The sequence below is a fragment of the Oratosquilla oratoria genome, chromosome 40 (genome assembly GCF_046742065.1).
Source record: "Oratosquilla oratoria isolate Oo_2021 chromosome 40, ASM4674206v1, whole genome shotgun sequence".
NCBI classification, from domain to species: Eukaryota; Metazoa; Arthropoda; class Malacostraca; order Stomatopoda; family Squillidae; genus Oratosquilla; species Oratosquilla oratoria.
In genome coordinates, this window is record NC_134816.1 from 15,842,960 (window position 1) to 15,850,379 (window position 7,420).

Consider the following 7,420-nt stretch of genomic DNA (forward strand, 5'->3'; position numbering starts at 1 on the left):
TCCCTTCTTTGTTCCAGAGTTGGTCATTCTAATTTGGACAGTCTTTGTTCATATGTCATTTTGGAAAGAGTTGGTACCAGTTTTATTGTTGCTCTTTGTATTCTTTCTAATTTTTTATATTCTTTTTGTACTGGGTGTCCATGGAGTTGCTGTATACTCGAGTTTTGGTCTTATTAGTGTAGTTATTTTTTCATCATTTCCTCGTTCAAATAGGCAAATGCCACTTTTATTGGCCTTAATAAATTAAGGTTTCTCCAACTATTTTAACAATCTGCTTATCCGGTGTCAAGTCTTTGCTGATCATCACTCCAAGGTCTTTTTCAGAGTTTACTTTGTTTACCTCTTCATCACCAATTTTATAATCTCTCGATATTCTGTTTTTACTTTTCCAAATTTCATTATACTATATTTCTTTATATTGAATTTCACTTCCCACTTTTTAGTCCATTTCCAGATCTTGTCTTATTCTTATTGTAATGAGTTGCAATTCTTCTTAGTCTTTACTTTCTTTAGTATTTTTGCGTCGTCTGCAAAGAAATTTATATAACACTACTCCTTCATCCATGTCATTTATGTTTATGGCAAACATGATCGGGGCCTGTACTGATCCCTGCGGGACACCACTTATCATTTCTTTCCAATTTGAGAATTTATCTCTAATTACTACTCTCATTTTCCTCCCAGTCAGGAAGTCTTTCATCCATTCCAATATTTTTCCTCTGATGTCACCTATTGATTCTATCTTCCTTACTAGCTTATTGTGTGGTACCTTATCAAATGCCTTTTGTAGGTCCAGAAAGGTACAGTCTGCCCAACCATCTCTCTCTTGTATTATGTCTATTAATCTTGACTAGAAGCAGATCAAGTTTGTTGTACGTGATCTTCCTTGTCTGAATCCAAATTGATTTGGATTCAGTATATATTTTTTTTTCTTCCGAATATTTAACCCATCTATTTTTGACGACCTTTTCGCACATTATTGCTACTGTGCTTGTCAGGGAGACAAGGATAGTATATGTATATATATATATATATATATATATATATATATATATATATATATATATATATATATATATATATATGTACATACATATATGTATTCATATATATACATATATATATATATATGTATATATATACATATATATATATATATATAATGTATGTATATGTTTATGTATATATGCGTACAACACTGAATGGGTCTCAGTGATTAGAGATACATTTTTATCAACCACAATGCACAATATGTATATGTATATGTATATGTATATGTATATGTATATGTATATATATATATATGTGTATGTATATGTATATGTATATATATATATATACATATATATATATATATACATATATGTATATGTATATGTATATGTATATGTATATGTATATGTATATGTATATGTATATGTATATGTACATCTATATGTATATGTATATGTATATGTATGTATGCGCATAATTTAAAATTAATACATACATGCATACATATATACATACATACATACATACATACATACATACATACATACACACATGCATACATACATGCATGCATATATACACACATGCATGCGTACATACATGCATATATACACACATACACACATGCCTGCATATATACATGCATAAATACACACATACATACACATAAATGCACACGGCTTGATGATTTAGTGATACCACTCTCGACCGTTAAATAATCGATCCGAGTTCGAGTCCCGCCCAGTACAGCATCTCTACACTACGAGCCAGCACTCCATCGACCTGCTTCTAGGTTGAACTGAACTGTCAAAAATGAAGAAAATAAAATTAATTCGATTGTAAGGTCTTTCATGGCCCTATGTTATGATAAACAAATCAACGACATCCGTAAGAGTCCATTTCAGTTGGCGACCACTCTACCTCTCCCATGGAAGGTGCTGTCTCCCCTCCAGGAAGGAAACACAAGATATTTTCACCCACTCACCCTTTTACCTTTTAAAAGGACAAACTCGCCATCTTCAAGGTCTTATCACAACTGACACCAGGTGATTTCATCGAGCCCAGAGGAACTTATACTATGTAGATTTTTTCCCTAAAACCACTCAACTCTGTTCAGCTCTGGAAACCCCGTTCTTTTCCGAGTCTACCCTTCAGCTGAATAGAAGCGTCAGGTTTACCAAACACAAATGAATCTATAAAGAATATGATCATTGTGTTGAATACATTATGATGCTTAGAGCCATGCTCCAGGTGATCCACCCACATTACCCAAAATCCCTCCGTAATCCCTCCAGTGGACATACACACGCGCACGCTCGAGCGAGAGCCCGTATAAGAAACTTACGAATCTATCCACCATAAGCCTCGGGCACCACCTAAAGTCCCACTGATGCCTAGTGTCACTTTTCACTACATTCTGTCTGCCGCCAGGCTGTTTTATTCATCTCCATGGTACCTCCATGGTAGCCAAGAGGTTGATGCAACCAATTTCAATAAATTTGTAACTTTTTTCAAACTATTTCACTCATTACTGTGATAACACCCTCCCCTTGGCAGCTAGAAAGTTACATACTGATGCCAGAATTTCTCGTATACATATAACAGGTTAATTAAGCAATCTTCTCTTCCGCTGTTCAATATCTAACAGGTAATTAAACAAAATTATCCTTTTTTGTTCAACATTGTCTTATTTTGTTCAACATATGAGTTGTCTTACCATACAAGAATATTTTAATTAAATGGCTATACGCAAATAAGAAGTTCACTCGGTTGTAAAAAAAATATTACTCTGGTTAATGCCAGACGATTTTATTCAGCGGAAAAAATCTCCACCTCTAAGAGAAGGGAAAATTAGAGATGGAGTCCAAACATAAACCAAGCTCAAACTGAGACGCAGGCGACACAGGCGACGCAGCACAGAGTAAAGGCAGACCTCCTTTTACTGAATTGAAATACAGTTTGAACTTCTCTCTCACTTGAAATTCTGAAGTAGCATATCTATAAGTATTTCAAGTGAGAGAGAAGTTCAAACTGTACTTCACTTCAGTAACAGGGGTCTTAGCTTGCGTTTAGGCTAACAGTAGATCTCCGTCTCCTTCCTCTTCACCACACTCCAACTAATCATGTGAGACGGGGAAGAGCTTCCACTCAGTCTAAACATTTTTCTTTCTATTGGGGATCTCGAAAATTCAAGAATCTCCAATATTTGAAACAAAAAATTCGGAAATATGTAAAATCCCGGACGTCAGAGGCACTTTGCCAAGTTTGGCGTTTTTTTTTTTTTTTCGAATGTTTTTAAGAGATCTTCAATTTTCAGTGACTCCCAACACAAAGCCATCCGTAATTAGATTAATTCAATAAAACTTCCTTGTATTAGCTAAGCATAAAACAAGTGTTATTTGATACGGAAAGGCATTATACAGCTAAACAAAATTGCTTGGCGTGAGCCATAGTATACCACGTAACATTTATTATGGATGGAATTAAACTTGATTTAGTTTTTTGGGTCCCGAGGTAAAATGTCATAATAAATCTGAGCTGCATTTCCTCTTGGCATACGATTGTTTATTGCATACCCATATATCCCTGACAAACATATTAGCACGACCTACAACATGTTTCGATGCATGTCTGCAGCACTATATGAACAGGTAGAGACATGCATGTATCGGACATGAGGTGAATATGTTAGCAACAGAGATGAATCAGAAAATAGATCTCTGCAGCCAATATGTCTATGGAGCAAGGGTGACCAACTAGATGTGGACACTAGTGTTCCAAACATGTTAATAACATACTCGTTTTTAGGGTGGCTGACGCTGTCGGACACTAATGTGCCTGATTTTATGACAATTTGCTCACCGTCAAGTTATAAACATGCTGCCAACACATGAAAGTAAGTGTAACTGACTCCTTACCCTCAAAATGTGTTTTTTCAGGTTATACGCATTGTTAAGAATACAGAAACCTAACCAAAGTGAGACTGGTGACAAAGCAAGTGACGTGACAGCAAGGAGACGTGAAATGTGTCTCCCCTTGCAACGTATCACATTGTGACCCAATCGTGCTTCTGTGACGTCACTACCTATGTAGTGTCACAGTTTTGTGCTCCCGTCAAACAAGAGGGAGAGACGGGAAATTGAACATTAAAGGATAGAGAGAAAAAAATGAGGTAAAAAAAATAGAAAGAAGGAGAGAGAGAGAGAGAGAGAAAGGAAGAGAGAGGAAGAGAGAAAAGGAGAGAGGGGAAGAGAAAAACAGACAGACAGAGAGAGAGAGAGAGAGAGATGGATTGTTACAAGTTTACCGACGATTCTATATTTGTGGGCAGTTTCGTGCAAAAGAAAAGGGGAGAGAGAAAAAGAGAGAGGAATGAAAGTAGAGGGGGATTGGAGAGAGAAGGGTGGAGGAGAGAGAACGAGGGAGAGGGAACGGGGCGAGGGACAGGGAGAAAGAGGCAGAGGAAAAGAAAGAGCTAAGAGAAAAAGAGGCAGAAGGAAAAAGAGAAAGGGAAAAAATAGAGGAGAGACAGAAGGAAAGAGAGAGAAAGACTTGGAGAAAGAGAGATAAAGGGAAAGAGAGAAAGAAAGAAAGAGAGCGAGCGAGAGAAAGAGAGGAAGAGAGAGAGAGGAGGGCCATAGAGAAAAAAACGGAAGAGAGAGAGAAACAGAAAGACAGAAGGAACAAAAGCGTAGGAAGAGAGACATATAGGCGCGACAGACAAATTCATTTGGCAGATAACGAGACAGACGCAAGCACCCAAAGACAGAAAGACAGACAGAGAGACAAGGGGAAAGACAAGAGGGCCTCGACTAGGGCATTCCGTAGACTAATCCGATTAGGCAGGGGGTGGGACCCGTTGAGCCCTGCGAGGTTATCGGATCTAAATACAGATCTATGATCGTGAGGCGAAAATCACCTACTTAACCGTCCAGGCCAACTAAGAGAAAATGGAGGTGATGCCACTCGAGGAAAACGGAGATGTGATAACAGAAAACGGAATGTGATAATAGAAGACATGAAGACAGGATGCGCATTTACGGCACAGTGAGCTACATAAGTTCGTCTTCGTCATAACAAGTACTCTGATAACACGGGGACCACCTCCAGCTGAAGAGAATAACAGCATCATTCAAAAGAATTTTTATATGAATATGTCACTGTGAAAAAAGAAATCCATTCAATGTGATCTCTTCCCTGACTTCGGAATCGCTACACTATTCTAACTTAACGCAACCTAACCTAAACTAATCTAACCTCTGACATACAGTACAGGGAAATATTTCAAAATAGGTTTACTAAGATGAGTCATACCTACATTTCGTTTAAAGGCAGACGTCCCACTAATCAGGCTCGCCCAAATTGGCTTGACAAAGAAACTTACAAAAGTATTGCTAAAAAGAGATAGGTTTATAAGAAATATAAGTGCTCGGGTGCACCTAATGACTATCAAAGTTATCTAATAACACAGAGAGATTTGAAGAAAAAAAGACAATAAAAAAACGAAAACTATAATACGAAATGAATATCGCTGATAAATCCAAAGAGAATCACAAGGAATTCTATAGTTACATTAGAGATAAAAAGGTTATTAGGAATCACATTGGCCCACTATTATCTGCTGACTGTCAACTTGAAAATTCAAATGAAGGAATGTGTGATATTTTAAACAACTATTTTAGCTCAGTATTCGTAAACAAAACACCTCAAAGAGAACTCCAAACTGAAACTTGTGAAAAAATTTAAGGTGAACTTACTACGGTAAATATAACAAAAGAAAAAATTAAAAGGTGTATAGAAAAACTCAAAGTTAATAAATCACCAGGGCCTGACGGCTGGCATCCAAGAATCTTAACGAAAATTAAAAATTAGATTGTTGTTCCATTAGAAATTAGTTTTAAGAAATCCAACATATTCGGAGATGTCCCAAGAGAATAGAAGCTAGCTAACGTTACTCCCATATTCAAAAAGGGTGACAAGAATTGACAGGCCTATAAGCTTGACTTCAATCGTAGGAAAAATTATGAAAACTATCATCAGAGATGCTATCCAACATCATTTAGAAATTAACTGTTTGATAAATGATAGCCAGCATGGATTCAGACGGTAGCGTTCTTGCGTGACTAACTTACTCGAATTCTACAACACAGTTATCTCGAATTATGACAAAAGAAACAATATAGGTTTAGTATATCTAGACTTTGCAAAAGCTTTTGATACCGTCCCCCACGAAAGACTACTTACTGAATTAGTTTCATACGGAGTAAGTGGTAGCCTATTAAGTTAGACTAGTAATTGGTTGAACGACCGAAAATAGAGCCGTTCTAAATAGCAAAATTTCTAGATGGAAAAATGTTACCAGTGGAGTTCCTAAGGGCCACTTCTATTCATACGTATATACATATACCAAAGGCTTTTTTCCTCCTTATAAGGAAGGTAGCCAAAAAACAAAGGCATAAAAACCACCCCCATCCATTCCATTCCTATCACAATCCACTCCCCTCCACCCTCTTTCCTCCCTCTTATCTTGGCACCTCCTGGATGACGAGTCATCTCTGCATCTTGTCCACCGGCCTGGGTCAGAAGCAGTGTCACAAGACACAGCACATCCAGAGCAAGGCCACTTTATTAAATAGGCGACCCTCCTCTCTGTCCCCTTCTGCAGAAAAAGAGAAGACGGGGAGAATTTTTTCAATTTTTCTCATACATACTCCCTCACCCCCCATCCTCCAACCATTCCACCTCATGGATCACATCATCCATATACAACCATTCTCCTTCACCCCTATCCTCTGTCCTCTCCCGTCCTTCCTCAACAGACATTCCCCTCTTCCCTTTTATCCCATCCATCCATCTCATCCTAGGTCGCCCTCTCATGTTCAATTCTTCCACATCTGCCTTCCACACCTCTTTTACTAATCTCTCTTCACTCATTCTTTCCATGTGTCCAAACCATCCCAGTACTCTTTCATCAATTCTATTTCCCAACTCCCTTCCCACACCTGTCTCCTCCTCACCTCCTCATTTCTCACTCTGTCCAGCCTAGTAACCCCTATCATACTTCTCAGACACCTCATCTCAAACACATTCAAACTCCTTCTTTCTTCCTCTTTTTTTGTTCCATGTTTCTGCCCCATGCAGTGCTGTTGGCACAATCACTCCTTCATATAATCTCCTCTTAGCATCCATTCCCAAATGTCTATTTCTCATTACACTTTTTAAACCACAAGGGATTTACTTGCTTCTCTCAATGTACATTCTACCTCCCCCTCCACTCATCCCTTTCCTGTCACATTCACCCAAGTATCACTAATTTACATTCTACCTCCACTTCTGCTCGTTAACAAAAGTGGATAATGAAAAGAATCTAGGCGTATTTATCAGTAACGATCTCAAACCATCTAAGCAGTGTATTCTACTCTCTGAG